This window comes from Gracilinanus agilis, chromosome 3 (genome assembly GCF_016433145.1).
Source record: "Gracilinanus agilis isolate LMUSP501 chromosome 3, AgileGrace, whole genome shotgun sequence".
In the NCBI taxonomy this organism is placed as follows: domain Eukaryota; kingdom Metazoa; phylum Chordata; class Mammalia; order Didelphimorphia; family Didelphidae; genus Gracilinanus; species Gracilinanus agilis.
Window position 1 is genome coordinate 569,244,481 of NC_058132.1, and position 24,379 is coordinate 569,268,859.

Below are 24,379 nucleotides of genomic sequence, written 5' to 3' on the forward strand. Positions count from 1 at the left end.
TGTATATATATATACATATACATATATATATATATATATATATATCAAACACTGACCTTACTCCTTTATGGCTGACCAGACTATATCACTTCTATTCAATATTATAAAGTGTCCTGAGGGGTTGATTAGATGTCAAACCAGCTTTGTTTCAGACATAGATAAACACACAAAACACACACACACACACATACAACACACATTGTTAGGAGAATTGGTTATTAGCTCTCTAGTTAAATTTAATCACTTAACATCAGTTGACTTTTGTAAAGGAATATTTACTACAAAGATAGGGGAAGGATAACATATTAATGCTGCCTGCAATACCTCTACACACACACACATATACACACATACACACATATACCCTCAACTAAAAACTTGGACTCAGTGCCTATATAACAATGATCCCATCAAGTTCTCAGATAAAGGTGGCTTCAATGCCAGATTATTGCTAATTAGACTTCAGGTCTTGAGTCCATAAAGTTGCCCCTGAAGATCATGCCTTACTTCTTAAGGCATGGATGCTAGGCTGTACTACATAGCTATGGAATGCTATAAAACTAGAGAACCCTCATGAAAATCTTTCAAACACACTGGCCTCTATTCTGAGGCTCTATTCCCTTTGGAATGGAAAAATAATAAAGGAAAAGTCAAGGATTAAGGCCTGTTTCTTGGGAGTCACACTTAGACTTGGAATTATTGGGAGAGAAGGCTCTAAATCTCCTTCCCTTCCAGTATGATTTGTCAACAGATGCCATAAGTAAAAGTCACCAAGGTCTCTCATATATAAGTGAAACAAAGGTAGGCATGTCTGCATGTCAAGAGTCTCTTTTGCAAGTATAATGATGATCTTTCTTGAACACTCTTCAGAGTCTCACTAAAGCATTTCCTTTACATGTAATTATGGTTTTCTAGGAAGTCATCTTCCAGTATACTCAATATTACATGACATCAGCTAAGGAAAGTAAAGGGGTTTACATAAATGACAAGCTCCAATAGACAAGGTGTTTTATTTTGTCTTGTTTTGTTTTGTTTTCTTAAAGGAGGAGCATATTTAGGGGGGAGAAAGCAAAACTAGAGAGATCAAGATGACTTCAAGTAGTAGGTGGGGTATTCATTCATTCCTCCTGAAAGAAGAATTCCTTAGAGTTAAGAGAAGGCATGCCAAACACATTATGTAGCTTGTACCAAAGCACGGAACCTGGAGATAGAATGGAATTCAGGGAACATTAGATGTATGTAATGGGAATCTCTCCAGAATGAAATTCTGGTCATGCAACAAAAAGAAATTCTAATGAATAAAACAAAGAGCAAATCAATGAACTAAGTATGAAACAAACAAACAAACTAGACAAAGAACAAATTTTAAAAACCCAATTAAGCACCAAATTAGAAATTCTGAAAAATCAAAAGAGCAATTAAAAAAATTGAAAATAAGAAATTCATTGAACTAATAAATGAGACAAAGAGTTGGGTTTATTTTGGGGGGAAACAATAAAATAAATAAACCATTGATTCAGTTAATCAAAAAAAGGAAGGAGAAAAACAAATTATCAGCATTAAAAATGAAAAGACTGAAGTCACAACTAATGAAGAAAAAATAAAAGCAATTATAAGAATAATTTTGCCCAATTGTATGTCAATAAATGTGATAATTTAAGTGAAATACATAAATATTTAAAGAAATATAAATTACCCAGATTAATATAAGAAGAAATAGAGTACTTAAGAAATTTCATCTCAGAAAGAAATTGAACAAGCCATCAACTAATTCCCTAAGAAAGCTCCAGGACCAGACAGATTCACAAGTGAATTCTATCAAACATTTAAAGAATAATGAATCCTGATACTATATAAACTATCCAGAAAAATAGCTGAGAAAGAAACTACTAAATTCCTTTTATGACACAAATATGCTATTGATAAGAAAGAAACAAACCAACCAACAAAACAACAAAGAAACAAAACTATAAAACAATATTTGTAATGATTATTGATGCTAAAATATTTTTAAATACCAGCAAGGAGATTACAAAAATGTTTCACAAGGAATATATTCTAAGCCCAGCTATATTTTATAACAGGAATACAGGGATGGTTTAAATTAGGAAAACTATAAATATAATAAATCATATCAATAACAAAACCAACCAATACCATAATATTATCTCAATAGACAGAAAAAATTTTGTCAGAATTCAAGACCCATTCATATTTAACACACTAAGAACATTAAAATGAATGTAATATTTCTCAAATTAAAAAATAGCATCTATTTAAGGTCATCAGCTAATATTATCTGTAATAGTGACAAGCTAGAATTCTTCCCACTAAGTTCAGGAGTGAAACAAGGATGCCCATTATAGCCACTATTATTCAAAATTGTATGAGAAATGCTAGCTATCACAATATAAGCAGAAACTGAAAAAAATTAGAATTATCTTTAGTCATATGATCTGCCTTCTTGGAAAGGGATGGGAGGGAGAGGGAGAACATGGATTGCAAAAGGTCAGAAAACAAATATTTAAAAGATTATATGGATGTGGAATCTAGAATAAATAAAAATTTATTATAATAAAAAAGAAATTTCAATAATCAAGAAAAGGAGGAGGCATCTAAACAGTCAAGTATGGTACACAGGGAAATCCTCTAGCAACTGAGTTTTTTTTTAAAAGACATGTACAGAAGACAGAAATTTTTTCAATAAAAAATATGAGTACAAATTTTTGTGTAGTTATATGGGTAGGGAAATGAAAATGAGCTGAAATTGAATATTAGTACTAGGGACAAGAAAAATAATTTGTTTTCTAGATATATTGGAGAAAAACAGGATGAAAGAAGAGACAGGACTTCAATTCAGGGTGAATAGGACATCGATAATGAATAATGTTATAGAAAAGATGGAAGTGATCCAACTACTATTTTCTTCTGTTTTATCTGGCAAAGATAATAATCACTTACAGGAAATCATAGATTGAAATGGCTAAGAGGGAACTGATAAACAAAGATAAGCCCAGAGATAGAAAAGGCTACTCTCACTGATCTTTAGAAGATTGTGGTAAAGGAGAAAGGACACATCAGGACTAGAGAAGGGCAAATGTCCTAATTTCTTAAATGAAATAAACATTAAAAAGGAAGTGACAGAAATTGCAAAATACAAGTCATTGAGCTTGTATTTGATTTTTAGTAATATTCTAGTGCCACCCTACAGCACTAAAATTACTTAGGCTTATACAGACACTACAATTTCTATTCCCTCTTATTTTTGATTCTTTGAAGAGGAGTTCAGAAATTGTTGATTTTTTTTCTTTTTCCCTGCTGTCTTTGAAATGCATAATCACTAATGTTACTTCCTTCCATTTATACATTAAGAATGGATTTCTGCTGATGTCATTAATCCCAGCATTTGAAAAGTAGTTTAAGGAGTATTGCTGTTCTCGGCCATGTCACCAGTCACTGTTCTAGAAGTCAGCTATTGCAAGCCCCTAGGTCTTATTAAAGAAAATGTGTGTGGAAGCAGCACTAACCCTGCTGTGTGTACTCCCTTTCTCTCTCCCTTTTTTTATCATAAGGATTTACATTACTGCAGAACATGGTAGCAGTGTTATAAATAAACCAGCAATGTGTGACTCATGCTGAAGGACAATAAAGCATCCACATCAGACTCCAAAAGTCACCTTCTGGATGGATTAAGTTATCATTTCTGTTCTCAGTTTAGTTTTTCTAGAATCTTAATTTTTTTTATTGCTTCATCTCCCCTCTTCCTTTCCCCATTTAAGTTCTGAAATTGCACCACATCCTCTGGATTTCTTTCAGGGTTTTTGTAGAATGAAACAGAACTGCATTAGCATCTGATATTCTTTTAATCTAGTAAGACTCTCAGTTGCTGTCATCCTTGCCCTGTACTTCCTGCCAAGTTTACAGATAACAATGTCTTCTAAAAAGGAATCTTCCCGTGATCTGACAACCAAAAGTTTTCACCTATAAAATAATTTAAAGTCACTGTTAACTAGAACATATCACCTATCTTGTAATATATGAGGTTTGTTCACTTAATCATGCAACAAATATTTGTCAAACATCTATTCATTATGAAAGGCATGGCATTAAGGAGTTTCAACTGATCTAAAATTGAATAATTACTTGTTAAACAAATGTTACCATGTTTCCCCACAATGAGCTTATTGCCTAATAGATGCAACATAATTTTATTATGCTTGTATGAAAATAACTTGTTTGCTAGAATGTTTGAATGGCATAGTAAATAAAGAATGAAACCTGGAGATAATAAGTTGTGGGTTCAGCTCATACCTCTGACAGATGCTAGTTATGAGTTCATTCATTAGCAAAACATTTAACCTTTTGATGTCATTAGGAAATTCTTCCACTAAGTTTCAAGAGTGTTATTAATTTGCATTGATGGAAGGAGCTTCCAAACCAAAAGTTTGGAATCAAATCACAGCTCTTTACCAAAAATAATAATGCAAACAAAAACAAAAATGGGCACACTAAACACTTAGGGGAGAATGTAATCAATAAAATGTTGGAGACTTTATGGGAAATTATTGCAATTACCTAATTTCTGGAGCTTGATTTACATCATCTGTGCCAGGGACTCAGAATAATAAACTGATAAATACTGAGATTGGCCTAGCAATCCCTAGGTAGTTAGAAGGTAGTCTCCTGGGAAGCATGCCCAATGGAAGAAGAATTGGTTGGAAAAGCATCAAGGCTGGAACTAAGATAGAATTTACCTTAACTGTATCTAGCAGGATCAATGAAAATCACCCAGTTCCTTCTGCAAATCACACTAGAACATAAGCAAGCTCCAGAGGGAGAGATATGTCAGCTTACTAGCTATAATAGATCAAATCCATGAGTGATCCCTGATAATAGAATTATCACGGCCTTACTTATATTAAAAAATCTGAGAAAATTTCCCCAGTACCACAAAAAAGTGAAGTCCACCAGCAAAACTGCATCAATTCTTTTAGAAGGTCAGTTTCATTAATTTTTTAGTTTTAGATTCCAAAACTATCGTGCATTAGAAAGTGAATGGTGTATCAGCAGCAATCAGGAACTAGACTAGTTTTAGGGTCTCAGAATTTTTACAGAATAGATGAACTGAACAAATAAGTTACCAATCCTACCTAAAGATAAGGGAATTTCCTGGTTCTTTGCCATTGTCCAAACCATGGCCAAGAGGGAACCAAAATTAACCTAAGTCTCCTAGGACGTTAAAAGTAATCCTTTAATCACTCAGTGCTGTGGGCCAAAGTTAGCTTTTTCAGGGTCCATTGCCACCATGGGTCAGTGCAGGAGTGTCTTTTATTATACTACTCCTGGAGAATGAGAGACAGGGGGAGAGAATCAAAGTTTCACAGAGTCTCAGGGTCACGCATTAAGTTTCTTGTTCCAAGGTCACAGGCAGTAAATACGAAAATAGGGGTTAGAATGGAGATCTTCAAATTCTAAATCTAGTTCTCTTTTTATCATGATGTCTAGTCCCCTGAATACTTCTCCTAGCTGTCCCTTTGTCTGAATCAGGAATCTTCTGGTGGCTACAACTTCTAGAGTCTTTTCTTGATCAGTGCCTGTCCAGAAAAGGAACTGCTCAGCTCTAGCAAATCCTTGAAACTCCTGGGAGAATCTCCTCATGCTTCAAAACTATTTACCCTCTGGGTCTTTAAACCTTCCTCTTGTCAGAGAACACATTTAAATTAGAATTATCATTTTGGAATGATATTGCATACCAGTCAAGTCAAATCTTGGAATAAGGGATAGATAGACTTAATTTTTTTCTCAGAAACATAATAGGCATGTGACTCTGGGTAAATCACTTAGTCTTTCTAATCTCCTGTTTCTTCATCTATAAAATATCATCTGGGTGGTAAGTAGAAAGAGTGCTGGGCCTTGACTCAGGAAAAGTCATCTTCCTAAAGTCAAATCTTGGCCTCAGGTATTTACAAGCTATGTGACCCTGGACAAGTCACTGAATCCTATTTGCCTCTGTTCCTCATCTGTAAAATGAGCTGGAGAAGGAAATGGTGAACCACACCCGTATCTTTACCAAGAATACTTCAAATGTGCTTACGAAGAGTCAGATATTAATAAAAAACAATAAAAATGAGGATCATGAAAGCAACAACCTTGCAGGAATGTTGAGGCAATCAAATGAGATAATGTATCTGAAATCCTTTGCCAAACAAAAAATTATATGAATATTTGCCATTAACTATTTATTGTTATCATGTTATCATTTTCATCATGATATCTCCCCTGGAGTTGTTTTGTTTTCCCACCTATCCTGATATGGCTTGAGAAGTAACTGAGTCATCCACACTGACTCTGCTGCAATCAATTATGCAAACTATACCTTACTCCCAAAAAATGTTTCTAGCAAATTCTTCTACCAGCTCATCTGCAAATGCTTTCTCAGATCAAACCCTAAACTTCTGATGATAGATTATCCCAGTTGATAGACAGATTAGCCTTCTGAGACACTGAGGCACAGGTTGGGAATACAAAATCTCAAGAGCTACATTTTCAAAAGATAATTTCATGATTACAAAAAAATCCTAGAGAGACATGAAGTAAGCAGAACCAGGAGAACTTTACGGGAGTAAAGACAATTATGTATGATGATCAACTTAACTAATACCCATAAGGCAAGGATCCAGAATATCTCCAAGAGATTCATAAGAAAAAAAAAAAGGATGAAGTCCAAGTGATAATTGAAACATATCATTTTTACTTTATTTCCTCCATGAATTTTTGCTTAGTGTAAGCAATATGTCTTTTTTCACAATGTAATGAATAGGGAGATATGTATTATATGAAATTCTATATACAACATATATGTCACCTTCCTTCTGGAGGGCAAGGGGGTTGAAGGGAGAGAACATGGATTGCAAAATATCCTTAAATGAATATCAACAAATTGAAATGACATGTAATCTGGAAAGAAATTTATAAAAATTAAAATAAAAAACATAATTTTAGCAATTTCTATGATAGTTAATTTTTCAGTCCAGTCATTTTTCAGTAATATATGAATATGACATCATTTGTGGTTTTCTTGGGAAAGATACTGGAGTGGTTTGCCATTTACTTCTCCAGCTTATTTTACAGATGAGGAAATTGAGGCAAATAGGATTAAGTGACTTGCTCAGAGTTAAAGAGGTAAACTGTCTGAGTGGCAATTTGAACTCTGGGAGATGAGTCTTCCTGACCTCAATCCCAGCCCTCTCGCCTCTCCACCAGACATTCTGAGAATTAAAAACTGTAGCATTTTCAGGTCATATTTTCTCCAGTGTATGCAGCATGAGCAGTATAGTGAATAGAACTCAGGATTTAGCAATTTGTTCTAAGATGATCTAGCAGGTAAAAACTTGAGTTGAGCCTTGAAATTGTGATGAAGATTTCCAATAAGTAGAGATTTTTTTAAAAAAAAGAGCAGTTTAGGGTATCTTTTGCCCAAATAACATAAATCTTAGCCATATGTAAAAGATGCATCCTCAAATGACCAACTAAGAGAATTCTGTTCACAAATGTGGAGTTATATCATATTTTGCCAATGTGCAACTACATATTACTAAGGGGCTGGATGACTGAGCTATTAGATTTCAAAAAATGAAGGTACCCACATTCATCATTACTAAAATCTTCTCACAGTAGAGATGGATCTTTGTGTTTATTAAGAAAAAATATGGAACCAAGGACATGAAAGCATATTTACATAAATAGTTTTGCTGCTGAACAGATTTCAAACATGGCAGGAACTCATTAGCCCCTTCACCTCACAAAAATTTGTCATCATGCTTATCTTTTGCCTAAATGGAATATATAAATGGTGGCTCAGATACCAAGTAGTAGTATCTAACCCAAGCCCCTTATTGTAGGAATGAGAAAAATTGAGAAGTTAACTGATTTTCCTAAATTAGGATTTACACAGGTAGTCATCTGTGTGACCATCAGAGGTGTTCTCTGATTACAGAAGCAATGTTCTTTCTACCAAACCACACCAGTTCTTGACACCTCAAAACACAGAGTATCAGCTAATCAGAACTTTCCCTCAAATCTCCTCAATGGCTATTGTGTAATTGAAATTAACTCTAGCCCATTCATAGTCAAAAATCTACTTACCCTAAGCATCTAGATTATATCATCCCCACCTCCCTGAAAAAGGGGAGTGGAGATAAATTAACCACATAAGTATCAAATCAAGAGTGTAGAGGCTGCCATTGGTCCACTTGAATTAGAGGTGGCCCACAGGAAATGACTAGAGACTCTATCTCTTTAAATATGTGGGTTACAACCTGGTAAAGTTAGCTGAGGAGTGGAAGGAGTTCAGGAGTTCCAGCTTTCAACTTGGTGCTGAAGGTGCTCAGCTGAGACCTCAGAATGCTTCTACTCTGAATTTTCACATGGGTAAATTAGGCTGACTTTCTTGGCCTACCTTGGCGTTTCCAAACTGTGCCTTAAGTAGGCTTATAGCCTCTCTGATTTCTAAAGTCTTGTGGCTTGTAACCTAGTTTAATTAGACTTTTAAACTTCTCTCTCTGTCCAGGCCTCTGCAGGCCTGGACCAGCCTCTCCCTCCCTCTAATTACTTACATTTACCTTCCTAATTGTAAATAAACTACATTAAACTGGATGCTGACTTGGGTCTATTTTAATTATGGAACCAATCTGAATTGTTGATTCCTGGCAGCCACACTTTAAGTATATATTTATAAAATACCTAAAAATCTCCCTCTTACACTATTTTATGAGCAAATATATATTATTTTAAATATAAAAATGATTCTATATTGAGTATGCCTCTTTATTATGTCATTTTAAGATTTAATTAATACTTTTGTAAAAGCAACACTGTGAGGTGGATAATTTTTCACAGTTCTGGTCAAAATAAACATTGTATTCAGTTTCAAAATTGATGACCTAAAAATTTTGATAAACTAGTAAAAATTCCTAAAAAAAATAATATAACACTCCCTAAAATATGAACAGAAATGATTTTTCTAATACGAAATGCTATGTTTATATTTATAAGTATTTTATGACAAAAGATCCAAGTGGACAGTAGTCTAAGTTCTATCTTTTGTCTTTGCCTCTTTTCTACCTTAAAATGCTTTCCTCATCTTTTTGAATTATCCACAATTGTTATTTACATGTGTTTACCACTTGATCATTGCCAAAGGATATTCACTTATATTATTTCACTGACTTACTACAAATCAACTTATTACTATTGTTTTGTTTGTTTGTTCTATCTTTATATAATTCTGCTCCCTTGTTAAAAGTTGTTTTGATGTACCCTTCTGGGACTTTTCCCCTGCCTTCCTAAAAACAAAGACGGTGGTGAAATGATATGAAAAATAAGTGAGCAACTGAATTTCTATTGAATTAAGCTGCATTGTTCAATTATCTGTGTATCTTGTTGGACACTATCTCTCAAACACAAGCCCCCCCCGCCCCCACCATCCCCAGAAGAGTCCTCTACCAACAAGCATTTATATGCTTGTTTTGTTTTGTTTTTAACAGCAAAATAGCCTCCATATGAGATCTTGTTGGTAGTGACCTAGAAAAGGCAAAAATTCTGGATAGCTCATTGGTGAAGTTGCTGAAATCATTAAAGGAAACTGATGATGTACAAGAGCAATTCTTCAATCCAGATTAAAATTTAAACATTGCTATTTCTCTGTAAATGTTTCACTAGAAAATTAGCTTTAATTTTATTTGGGATTTATACTGATATTCACTTCCTGGACATTTACACCAATCCAATATTTAATGTTTAAAAAGAAACTTAAAAGGCATAATAATGAGTTTATGTTTTTCCCTAGATATTTTTACAAACATGTAAAACAGGTATGAAAAACCAGATGAATTATAGGTCTATAGAGAAAACAATATGAAATATTTTCATCTATTTGAGATCTCATTGCTATTGTGTGATGAAATAAAAAGTTCTGTGGCCACAGTTAACTAAGCAGATTTTATTTTTTGGACAATACGAAAATCCTAAAATAAATAAATAAATTCTTACTAATTTTTGAAGACTCATACTTGTATTTTCCAAATTAACATCTTCTTTGAAACCCACCATGTTATAAGCCATATTTGAAGCCTGAAAGCTACATCAGAAAAGGTTGGATTATTATGATTTAACATTTGATAATACTCTGTATTGGACAGACAACAGTTGGGAAAGAAGAGCCCAGGGCTTTAGAATCAACTCAATCATTATCAAATCCCTTGACTTCTCTGATCCTTGATTCTATTGTGTTTAAACTTCTCTGCTACTACAAAAGAAAAGTGTTATTGTGAATATTTGGGGTTTATTTGACTTTTTCTTCTAACTTTGACTTCTTTGGGTGAATATGTCCAGCAATAGAAACTCTGGGGTATAGGACATGGATATGTCAGTCACGTTCTTAGAATAATTCAAGATTTCTTTGCAAAGTAGTTTAACTGAGGACTAGGAAATTTCAGCTAATTTCTCTGATTTCATGATTTTAACATTATGTTAGCTCTCTGACTAAAATCTGAAACACTTTGTCAACATCTAAAGTAAATGGAAATATGACAGTTTTAAAAACTGACATTCAAAATACTTTACTAAATTCAGTTTCAATTTTATCTAGCCACTCATCTGAAGTATATTTACAGACATCTTTATCACACAACATCCATTGATGCCATGGAGATGGGTGATGTACCATAGGCTTCCCATGAAACAGTGAGAAAGTTTGTACACTGTGTATTCACTGGGTATGTAAGGAGTGTGAGTTGGCCACAAGTTGAATGAAATTTATGGTGTCAGTGTAATAAAAAGATTTTTATTATGTCTTGTTTCAAATTAAAAGATTATACTGCCTATTATGCCCTATTTGGTAACAGAATACAATCAGGATTCAGGCCTCCAACTTTTTAAAATTATAAATGTAGAAACTTTTATGGATGACTTTATTACCTCATAGAATGTCAAGTGAGAAACTAAGTATACAGCTAGGACACAATTAAGATGAACAACAAACCTCATGAAGTGGTTAGATATATTCAAATTCACACTACCAGAAGATGAAATTATATAAAATATGGTGAATGACTCTAGACTAATAGAAATACACAATGTGAAATATAACTTCTGACCTTATTCCACAAAAACTCCTCTCTGCAGAGTTACTAATGATCTTTTGATTGCCAAATAAAATGTCCTTTTCTCAAACTTATTTTCTTCAACTTCTCTACAGATTTTGAAATGGTTGATCATTCTTTCCTCCTTGATATTCTCTTCTCTCTAGGTTTTTAGGACACTATTCTTTCCAAGTTCTTCTCCTATCTATATGTCCACTTCTTCCTCCAACTCCTTTACAAGATTATCCTCTAGGTCATATCTTTCAACCATAAGTGTCCTGGACACATGTGAGAAGGAAACATAAGCTTTAGAAAACAAAAGGGAGAGGTTAAAAGAAAAGCAAAAGAAAATCAAATGAATGACCAAACCTACTCAGTGTCACATAACAACTCATCTTCCTTGCCCTTTGGAATTCCTTTCCCATTTTTGAAAATACCAACCTTCTTACTAGTAGTTGGTCAATTTCCTTGTCTCATTTCTTCCCCCTCCCTTTTTAAATTTTAGTCCTATGAAGGCTTCCTCTAACTCTAAAATTCTGTTTTCTATATTTTAACTGCTCACCATGATCAACAGAAATTATATAATTTTTTCTTACTATTGATTCATTTGTTTCTACTTTTGCATCTTTTTCACATTATTGTATATTTTCTAAGCATTCTAGGTATTTTATTTCTTTTATTTTTTCGTTTTTGTTTCTGTGGTTATTTTAGATCACAACTGGTCATGGAGCTGAGAATAGCTCAAATAATCAATATGAAGTAAACTGAAAGCATATAATATGAAATATGTATGAATTTGTAGAGTCTGCAATTCAAGTGAAGATATATATGTGTATATATATATATATATTATGTGTGTATACATTATATTTGCATTGGAAGCTTAGAAATACTTCAGCAAAACTCCAATTAAATCTGACTATCCTGTACTCTAATATACCATTCCTTTATTAAAACTGATAAAAATAATAAAGATCTCAGAATGATATTATGAAATAAGTAGAAATAAAAGTAATTGATTTGTAAAGAAAAAAAAGTAGAAGAAAGTTTCCTCAAAAAATGTCAGAAAGAATGCAGGAAGGAAAGAGAATAGACATAGCAAAATGACAAAAGGCATAGAAGTTCAGAGAGATTGATATACAGGAATGAAAGAAATGTTAACCTCATACTCTATTGTATTATCTTTACAAGTAGATTTTGAGATTTTAACATTTATTAAGTGTTTAAAATGCATTCAACTTAAACAAAAATCAGTGGGCTGCTTAAAAATGACAGCAAGGCAACCCCAATTAAAGATATCTTTGAAGAGAATACCATATGTTGCTTTGAGGGAAATTCCAAAGTTTAATTTACCAGACTCGACAAATAAAAGCCCAGAACATAGGCACTGTCATCTCCTCCATTAATTTTTAGAAGAACATAATAATGAAACCCCATTTTATATTTAAAACCAAATCAACAAATTATTTTAATAGGAACAAAACTTTGCGTGTGTGAGCATATATAAAAGAGAGTGTCAAGCTTTTCCTTTTAGTCAATCATGGCTTTTCTTCTTTAGCTTTGATAGTTAATCAACAAGCTATAAGTAATCTTAATAATCCCAATATAGTAAACTGATAATCAGGGTGATATTTGTAGACTCTTATTTTGGAAATTTTTATTTAATTGATTAATTTAGAATATTTTTCCATGGTTACAAGATTCATGTTCTTTCCCTCCCCCCAAACCGCTCCCATAGCCATCATGCAATTCCCTGGCTTTTACATGTGTCATTAATCAAGATCTATTTCCATATTATTGATATTTGCAAAAGGGTGATCATTTAGACTCAATGTCCCCAATCATATCCCCATCAACCCATGTGATCAAGCAGTTGTTTGTCTTCTGTGTTTCTACTCCCAGGGTTCTTCTTCTGAATGTGGATAATGTTCTTTCTCATAAGTCCCTCAAAGTTGTCCTAGATCATTGCTTTGCTGCTAGTAGAGAAGTCTGTTACATTCAGTTGTACAATAGTGTATCAGTCTCTGTGTATACTGTTCTCCTGGTTCTGCTCCTTTCACTTTGCATCAATTCCTGGAGGTCTTTCCAGTTCACATGAAATTCTTCCAGTTCATTATTCCTTTGAGCACAATAATATTCCATCAGCAAGAGATACCACAATTTGTTCAGCCATTCCCCAATTGAAAGGCATCCCTTCATTTTCCAATTTTTTGCCACCATAAAGAGGGCAGCTATAAATATTTTTGTAAAAGTTTTTTCCCCTATTATCTCTTTGGGGTACAAACCCAGCAGTGGCATGACTGAATCAAAAGGCACACAGTCTTTAAAGGTCCTTTAGACATAGTTATTTGGAGACTCTTGAGAGTCCCTAGACCTGTGGGAAGGGCTGATGTATCAGAAGACATAACAATTGTTTCAAGTGCAAGAGAACTTCAAAAGTGTTGTACTATCTTGAATCAAAAATTCAATTGGAGACTCTTGCTTGTAAGGTTCAAGGGGAGCCTTGTTTTTCTAAATTCCTGAGAGATCCCTTGTGTGAAGTCTATGGTTATAGAAACTATATAAAAAAGTCTTCATAAATGAAAATATGCAAACCTGTATTTTTCAGCTGTGATATAGATGATCATGGAAGGATTTCAGAACAGCAATAATCCCCTGAGGAATGGAATAATGCCACGTCTTTGCAATACAAGATAGTACAAAAGACACAGGGTAACACAGAATAAGAGGTAGACTGAAATGATCGTGGCAGGAATTTACAACTAGGAATGGAAATCAATGATATATGCTGAAAGCTGCAAAGAACCGTAGAGACTATGGATATAAAATTAAAAAAAAAACATAAGATGGGAAAAGAGTAGGTGAAGGAGATGAGTAACATCTGATTTTAGCTGTCAAATGAATGGGCTATAAGAAATAGCAATAGTTGTGCAAAGAGCCAGAAGATCCGGGGAGATCATAATTGTGGAGAAGCAATGATGTGGTGACTTCTTTTGGAGTCCTACCCAAAGCAATAAAAGAAATATTTGAGTTATAGAAGCTCTACAGAAAGTCAATATGTATTTATTAAGTACGTATAGCATGCTAGAGACAGGTAAGTGGTGGAGATACAAAAAAGGCTAACAGTCCCTGTTCTTAAGAAGATGACATCTAATGGGAGAGATGAAAGGAAGACAATTATGAGTAAACAAGATATATACAGGATGAATCAGAGATAATCTCAGAGAAAAGGTATTATCAGTAAGGAAGGGGACTGGAAAAGCTCCTAGCAAAAGGCTGAATGAAAGTTGAAGGAATCTAGAGAAGCTAGAAGACAGATATAAGAAGAGAGGGAAAATTAATTCCAGGCATGGGAGAATGACAATAAAAATGCACTGTCAGGAAATGGAGTGTCATATGCAAGGAATAGCAAGAATCATAGTATCACTGAATTTTAGTGAAGGTACCAAGATGTAATGAGACTAGAAAAATGAAGTGATGCAAAGTGAAGTGAGCACAGTCAAGAGATTGGTGTACATAGCAACAATAAGTGTATGATAAGCAATCATGAACAACAACTATTATCAACAAAGCAAAGACCCAGGACAACTACAAGAGACTCATGATGAAAAGGATATGCACTACCATAGAAGGAACATACAGACTCTAAATGTAGACTGAAGCATATAATTATTCACTTAATTTCATTATGATTTTTTCTCTGGTGAAAGCAATATGTATTTTCTTTCACAACATGATGAACATGGAAATATGTACTGTATAAAAAACATATACAATCTATATCATGTTGCCTATCACCTTGGGAAGGGGAGTGGGAAGAAGGGAGAGAACATGAATGACAAAATGTTGTAAAACAACAAGTAAAATTGTCCCAACATTTTACAAAGACAGAAATGGATCTTATTGAGTATTAGGATGGGAGAGAGTTGTCAAGAATGACATAATTTTTAAGCCAAGATTACTGGGAAGATGGTGGTGTCATTGAAATTTCTAGGAAAAATAGGAAGAAAGGTGTATTTGAGAGAAAGTTCAACTTTGGAACTCCATAGATAAAGGTATTAACTAGGGATTAGGTATTATACAAATTTCACAATTATCTGGGTATAAATAATAAACCCAAAATGATTGTTTCAAGTAAGGAGGGAACTTCAGGTAAAAGGATTCCAATTGTCTTTAATTTATACTATGTGTGTGCGTGTTTGTGTGTGTGTTATCTATAATATTGGACATATTTTAAGAATGTCTAATGTGCTATACTATGTATAGTACCAAAGGCAAAACTATAGAGAAGACTCAAAACAAACCAAATATACCCAGAGAGCTATATTTTGGGTGTGAAAGAATTTTGAGGGCAATGAGGGATTTATTCAAAAAATCATTAAAAATGTCAAATATCTGACAGTCCTTATAATTGTTACCTCCCTCCCCATTCTCAAAGGTAATTGAGAACATATCAATAATTGCTGGCTCATATGAATGATAGAAAAGATATTATGATAAGGGGCTTGGGAGCATAAATCAACCACATATAGTAGGTCACAAGGAAAATGCAGGTTCCGACTCTACAAAATCTTTATGAGTGCATTATTTATATGTAAAATATCATTAATTTTTTTGAAAAACTTTGAAAAAGATAAATCTGAGTGCAAGTCCCCAAATTGGTGGTACTGAGTTCAAATCTGTCCTCATATAACTACTATTTATATACCCTCGGCAAATCACTTAATTCTCATTGCCTAGCTCTTACCAGTCTTCTGCCTTGGAATCAATCCACGGTACTGATTCTAAGACAGAGGGTAGTTTTTTTTTTGTTGTTTTTTTTTACCTAAATCTGATTGTTATTGTTTTTCAAATATTTATTTTCTAAAGAACCTTTGTTTTAAAAAAGTATACATCATGAGTTTCCCTAATATATTTAATGTGTTTGTTTCCCAAAATATAATTTACACCCCCATTTTCAGAACCAAGTTTATTCCTTAAGGCAAACAGAGATTATGTGATATGGTGGAATGAGAGCTGAATTTGGAATCAATAGACATGATTTTGATTTCAACTGTGCCACTTTCTATTTGGTAAGTCATTCTGGGCCTTAGTTTCCTCAATTGTAAACTATAGGACATTGATTATATCCCCTCTAGTTCTCCAGTTATGAGTCTACAATCCCATAAATAATTATTGAAGGAAAATTATTGTTTTCTCTTGCTGAATTTCAGAAGGAAAAAATAAAATACTTTTTTTTTCTTTCAGAAAGAGTCCACATCTGGAAGATTCCTATTGAAACAATGATGTTCCTTAAATACTAAAGCCTTGGTTAAAAAAATAACAAATTTGAAGATGTGAGAATTAAAGCAACTGTGGTTTTTTTGAGAATCAGTTTTCACACTTGTAAAATGAGAGAGATTGGCCACATGATCTCTGTCAGTTCTGAAACTCAATGGTCCTATATGTTTAACTAAATCCTACTTACTGAAAATAAATAGCAAAATTCTAAATCACTATTCATATTCACATACTTCTCTGAAGAGATGAAAACTGCAAGCAATAGAGTAAATTACATTCGTATGATTGTTGAATATCTCCTTTAGGAACTTGTTTCTCCATTGTCTGAATTATCTTCTCTCAAAGAGCTTTAATCTCTCCCTCTCCTATGACTCATTCTTTTTTTTTTTTTTGCCTTAAACTATGAAAAATCCTTTCCTTCCTGAAAAATCTTCCTTTGACCTTGTTTGCTCCTATAATGAAAAAACTCTTTTTCTCTTTCCTTTCACTAGTAAACTTCTTGAGTAATTGGTTTACAAGGCAGGAACAAATTCCAGGTCCCGTGCCAAGAACTGAAGAAATGAAGTAACACAAAAACATTATCCCTTCCCTCAAAGAGCTAACATATATACAAGATGTTAAAAAGACATTCCCCTTACCAGAAAGAAGTCCCTCACAGTAAGGATAATTTAAAAAAAAAAGGATTTTTACAGAAGATGCAGAAGATGGGGTTTGAACTTACTTGTGATGGAAATCAGAGAAGCCACTAAGCAGAAGTGAAAAAGGAAAGGATTATAACCAGTGGAGACAGTCAGTGCAAAGGCACAATTAGGAGATAGAGGACCATGTGAAAGGAACATGGCCACAAGTTGACCAAGGAAGTTGGACTATTAAATGTATGGAGGGATGAAAATTCATTTTTTTAGTACAAATGAGTACAATTTGTTAGTACTCACTCTTCCTTTGAGTCAAAATAATCTGGTTTCCATTTCTTCTACTCCATCAAACTTGTATTCACTCCAATTTCTTTTTGTCTTTCAAAATAATATTTTTAAAAACCGCTCTAAAGCTTTTCTCCTCTTTTTAACCTTTTGAAAACACCAAGACCTCTCCATTCTTTTTCTTTCTCCAAATGGAATGAACTAGGAGTAGTCTTTAGTGCCAACAACCCTTATCATGAAAAATATTGAGTCCATTCTAATGTGGAGATGGGCTAGAGACATGAGCAGCTAAATATGACTTCTCCAGATCACTTTCCTGTGGAAAGGGGGACTTGGCAGCAATTGTGATTGACAGAAATAATTGGCAACTCTCAATTCATCACTCTGGTTTAAGCATTATCTCAGCTTTAAGAAGATGTAGTGGCATGGGCTCGAAAAACAGTGAGGCTCCAAGGAACTATCTATGACTCATTTCTATGCTCTCAATATTAAGAAGGAAGTGTGAGTAATTTTTAATCCCATTTCCCTTTCCACAGCATTTCCTAAAGATAAAATGACAGTACTATAATGCATGCTAGTCTCTCCCACTTTCAGTGTGCAATTTGTCACAATACAGAAAGATTATGTAGAACTATTTTAAACTTTCTATCCCTGCTTTGGTGTCTCCCAGCCTCAGGATCAAAAGAGTTAAAATAGAAGCCAGAATCCTAGAAGTTTCCACACTAACTTTCTTTGCTGCAAAACTACTCTCATGCTTTCAAGGACATCTTTATTTCTCTCTTCCTCACCTCTGGAGAAGCAGCTGGAGGACACAGAAGATAGAGCTCTCAAATTGAAATTAGGAAGATTTCAATTTAAATTAGGCTTCAGACGATTATTAGGTAGATAACCCATTTAACCTTTGCCTGCCTCATTTCTCTCATCTGTAAAATGGGGATAATAATAGCATCTGTATCTTGGGTAAGTTTTTTTTGAGGAACAAATGAGCTAAGTTCTTGACACACAGTAGGGAAGAAATAAATACCAATTATCCTTATTACAATTAAACCATCATTACAATTCTCTCTTTAAAGAATATTTTCTCACTATCTTTTCTTCTTATTTCTATTCTTAATAGGCAGTTAAATATTATTAATTATTAGAATATTATTAGTTATTGAGGTTTTGAAATTATTAACCTTGACAAGTAGGTGAGTCTGAGAGCCCTGTTCCCACCTGAACCACACTAATCATTATGAGGAAAGCCTTTTTGTTAGAGTTGAAATAGAGAATTAGTCATCATACTTCTGAGCAGCAGATTTCTTAACCTTGAAGGAAGTCAAAAATTATAAAAATTATAATTAAAAACAGCCTACCTAACATACTTTTTACAATCCATATTCTTCTTAGATTTAAAGATTTCACTTTTTAATCTTGCTCCCTTATTCTTTATTTCCCCCCTTCCCTTTTAGTAGTTTTTCTTCCATAGAATGTTAACTCTTTGAGGTACTCTCTATGTGTCTGTTCTCAATAAGAAGACTATTCAAAATATTCAGTCTAAGCTTTGTCTTTTCATTGAAAAAAAAAACATAGACCTAAGAAGATTAAGGAAAGGAAATTATGAACTGGAATAAAAAACGTGACATAAAAGATCCAAATCAAGGGATGAAACTCAGTCAGGAGAAGGCTAAATAAGAAATTCTGAGGTTGGAGGGGCTGAAAAGAAGAAATTGACCCCAAGGACTATATATTCACATTGCCTTTGTTAAAACTGCTAACTCCCATACTAGCAGACAATGCCTATTGGAGTTCTTGAGCAGACCTGAAATTAATTTATCTAATCCTGCTGCCATTATACTTCTTTCTACAATATTCAATAGCCTGTTCCACAAAGCTACTTAGGAAGCAACCAAAATCAACAGATAAATCAAGTGACTCCTCAAGTAGCCTTACATCTCCACATTCAGTCAGCATATCTAATCTCTCTCACATTTTGCTAAAAACTATTATTCCTATTCACACAAATGCCTTTGTTGCTTCCCCATTGCTTCTACTGGCAAGTTAATATCTACTATTGTTAACTGAGATATTTTTCCTTATCTCTAATAATTTTTTTGAAATGCACATTCTTTTTCAGAATTTCCTTTCATCATTTTTAAGAACATAGATTTAATTGAATCAACAAATATTTATTAAGCATTTATGTGCCATACACTATGCTAGGTTCATAGGTATACAAAAATAAAAGTATGCATGTTTCGGCACTCATAAAGTTTATAGGTTACATTCTGCTGATTTATTTAGACCCAAAAGGAATTTCGGAAACTAGCCAGGTCTACTTTTTTTATTTTACCAAGAAGAAAATTGAGGCATAGGCAAGTTAAGTGGCTTACCCGAAGTCAGAGAAATTTCATAAACATGTAAATGACTTCTACATGTAAGGCACCAAAGGAGTCAGAAGTGCAGAGAGTTAGATGGGACTTTCCTCTTGATATTGGAAAAGATATTCCCATTTCTGCCCCAATATTATTCAAAATTTGATTTGAGGTTTGATTTGGGGTTGAGTGGCAAGCTTAACCTGGGTTTAAAGGAAACTTCAAGCTATTCAATAGTTGGGAAAATCAGGAAAGGATCAGAAGCCACACAAACTATGAGTCACTTAAAATTAGGCATATTTTAAGGGCCTGAGAGGTAGTCACAGCAGTAGGAATTAAAAGGCAAATGCAAATTAGAAAGACAACTCAGAAGAAGTGAAAAACTTGGCACTAAATTATATGATACATGTAATATTTTAAGTGTAATATATATATATATACACACATGTATAGACATTTTAAACATCTACATATACATTATATATAATACAGTATATATTTAATATTATCACATATATAAATGTATGTATATGTATGTGTATTCATGTCTGTATAGTTGGAAATATAGGGACGTGCATGTGTATGTGTATGTCCATAAATGCAAGTTGTATGCCTGTGTAGAGTCCACATTCTTAGTAAACAATGAAAGAATAATGATGCCTCAATAATTATATTGCCTTTTACAAATTCATTACCTATATTGATCTACATATGTCATAGAAACTATCAAAATTATCTTGAGATGTGATGTCACTTACCAATTCATTTGATACACTGACGGCTGATGCTTATGGTGTTATGCTGCTAGAGATATTTCCCAAAGTTAAAATAGAACTTTGATACAAATGAATAACTTTGAATGGTGTGCTTTCAAGTAACAAGGTAAGTCAGCACAGGAGAGATTTTTAGATAAAGAGATCTTTTCAGGATTCCTCAAATTATTCCACAAAGGTGGGATTTTATACAAAAGCTCCATACCTAGAAATATATCAAAACTATATTTTAAGCAGGGTGCCATAACTCATAATGTGATTTAATTTTATAGCATGTCTTGCTTATGGCTAATTTGTTGAAATGATTCTGTCCAATATTTTCTTGAAATTCTGTTCTTCTCTTACCTACCTATGATTAATTGACCTATTGTCAGACTCCTTCATTACATAATCGTTAAGAATAGGAATACTATTTCCCTTTTCTCTGATTCTATATGGTGAAGCTACATCATCATTCCCAATCAGTGTGTGTCAGGGTATTAATAAAACTATTATTAACAATCTAAAGAGCAATTTCATAGAATATTTCCTGTTAGTTTGTCAGGAATGACTTGAGGTTAGCTGCAAATGATATGTCTCCACTATATAGTGTCGGGGGTGAAGGGAAGGTAGATAGGAAGGTTTGATGGGAGAAAGGAGAAAGGAAGGTAGTGTCCCTAGACCCCTCAGGGGGAAATTGACCAGAGCCCTTTGGGGCTCAAATAAAAGATCAGAGAGCAACTTAGGGTTTAGAATAGCTAGGTTTCATTTAAATTAGAAAAGGAAAAGTTTAGGTAGGGGAAAAGGGTCTCCTAGGCAGAGAGGGTCCAGGATCAGAGAGAGTCAGCCAGCCTCCAGGCTGGAGAGAGCAGAGCCTCCAGGGTAGAGAGAGAGAAAAGGTGCCAAATTTTCTCTTTTATACTTTCTCTGACACCTCCCACAAAGGAAGTGGAAGGTGTCAGGGGAAGTTGTAGCCGTGGGTCTTGGGAGTTGTAGTCTTCCAGGGCTTACAATAATTTTAAATGCCACAATAGAATAAGCATCTGTGTTAGGACTAACTCTGATGTATTAGAAGTTCTTTATTTGCCAATTGTCTTGCTGCACTGGGATCTAGAACAAGTACAACATTTGTAATTAGGGACATTTTTAATGTAACATAGACTTTGGGTACATATTGTCATGAGAATGAAACATGAAGGTAAAGGGGGAGGACAGAGTATTCCTATCTTCCATCAGGAAGTAATTCATTCACCTGCCATTGATCCCACAGTGGGGAAAAAAAGGACAGAAGTAGTTGTAGATTAGATTTCAATGACAGATGTAAGATGTAAATATTGACTATTCTCCCCATATCTCTTTTCCCCAAGTAGTGGAAGCAGTCAAGAAGTACCTTCCAAAGGTTTGATCTGGATTCCCAGAGGGGGCAATGTATCAGATAATCATTTAAGGAACTCATGTGCAGCTGTGCTCAGAATTACATCTGTATATGAGTCAGAATGTGGTAGGTTTAAGTTCTAGTTTTGATGCTTTGTGACTGAGTAAATCACTTAACTTCCAGAGCCCTCATTTTCCTCATCTGTAAAGTAGGCATAATGGATGGAACTGGCCAATCAAGCCCAAATCCAGTGAGAAAATATGAGGCAAAAGACTACATAATAGCAAGATATGATTGATCATCATCAAGAATCCTAAAGGGATGGCCTTCTAACTCCAATTCAAGACACAGGTGGAATTCTGTCTGGTCAAAAAATCAATTGAGTATCATTTCAGGGCCATAGAAACCACAAGAGGAAACATGATAATAACTCTAAAATAGGTCTCCTTTTCTTCAAACTCATTTTCTCATCAGCCTCCATGATACCTTTATAATGTAGAAGTGATTCTTATGTATTCATGATAGTATATGAATTTTTATGCATTCATTCAAAAGGAAAAGGGAAAATATTTAAAATTTCCTTAAAATTTGCCCAGTGGGATTTTCTTCAATGAAATTATTGATTGTTTCAATGATTCCTTCTTTGACAAATTGGTTTTGGAGAATCATATTATTTAATTTCCAATTAGTTTTTGATTTTCCTGTTCAGGTGACCTTTCTAATTATTATTTTTATTGCATTATGATCTGAGAAGGTTACATTTATTATTTCTGCTCGATTGCATTTGTTTGCAATGATTCTATGCCCTATAACATGGTCAATCTTTGTGAATGTGCCATGTGCAGCTGAAAAGAAGAAAATGACAATGATGAGACATCCTACCAAACTATGTGAGATGCAGCCAAGGCAGTACTCAGGTGGAAATTTATATCCTTGAGTGCATATATTAACAAATTAAGGAGGGCAGAGATTAATGAATTGGGCATGCAACTCAAAAAATTAGAAAGCGAGCAAATTAAAAATTCCCAGATGGAAACTAAATTAGAAATACTAAAAATCAAGGGAGAAATTAATAAAATCAAAAGTAAAAGAACTATTGAATTAATAAATAAGACTAGAAGCTGGTACTTTGAAAAAACAGATAAAATAGACAAAGTACTAGTCAATCTAATAAAAAAAAGGAAAGAAGAAAACCAAATTGACAGTATCAAAGAAGAAAAGGGAAACCTCACCTCTAATGAAGAGGAAATTAAGGCAATCATTAAAAACTATTTTGCCCAATTATATGGCAATAAATATAATAATTTAGGAGATATGGATGAATATTTACAAAAATATAAACTGCCTAGATTAACAGCAGAAGAAATAGAATACCTAAATAATCCCATATCAGAAAAAGAATTTGAACAAACCATCAAAGAACTCCCTAAGAAAAAATCGCCAGGGCCTAATGGATTCACAAGTGAATTCTATCAGACATTCAAAGAGCAACTAATCCCAATACTATACAAATTATTTGATATGATAAGCAAAGAAGGAGTCCTACCAAATTCCTTTTATGACACAAATATGGTACTGATTCCAAAGCTAGGGAGATCAAAAACAGAGAAAGAAAACTACAGACCAATCTCCCTAATGAACATAGATGCAAAAATCTTAAATAGAATACTAGCAAAGAGACTCCAGCAAGTAATTAAGAAGATCATCAAACATGATCAGGGGGGATTTATACCAGGAATGCAAGGTTGGTTCAACATTAGGAAAACCATCCACATAATTGACCATATCAACAGTCTAACAAACAAAAATCACATGATTATCTCAATAGATGCTGAAAAAGCCTTTGACAAAATACAGCATCCATTCCTATTGAAAACACTGAAAAGTATAGGAATAGAAGGACCTTTCCTAAAAATAATAAACAGTATATACCTAAAACCATCAACAAACATCATATGCAATGGGGATAAATTAGAAGCCTTCCCAATAATATCAGGAGTAAAACAAGGATGCCCATTATCACCTCTATTATTCAACATAGTACTAGAAACACTAGCAGTTGCAATTAGAGAAGAAAAAGAAATTGAAGGTATCAAAATAGGCAAGGAGGAGACTAAGTTATCACTCTTTGCAGATGATATAATGCTATACTTAAAAAATCCTAGAGAATCAACTAAGAAGCTTGTAGAAATAATCAACAACTTTAGCAAAGTTGCAGGATACAAAATAAATGCACATAAATCATCAGCATTTCTATACATTTCCAACACACTAGAGCAGCAAGAAGTAGAAAGAGAAACACCATTTAAAATCACTCTAGACAATATAAAATACTTAGGAATCTATCTACCAAAACAAACACAGCAATTATATGAAAACAACTAAAAATCACTTTCCAAACAAATAAAACTAGATCTAAACTATTTGGAAAGCCATTGATTGCTCATGGGTAGGTGGAGCTAACATAATAAAAATGACAATTCTACCCAAATTAATTTACCTATTTAGCACCTTACCTATCAAGCTACCAAAAAACTTCTTTACTGAATTAGAAAAA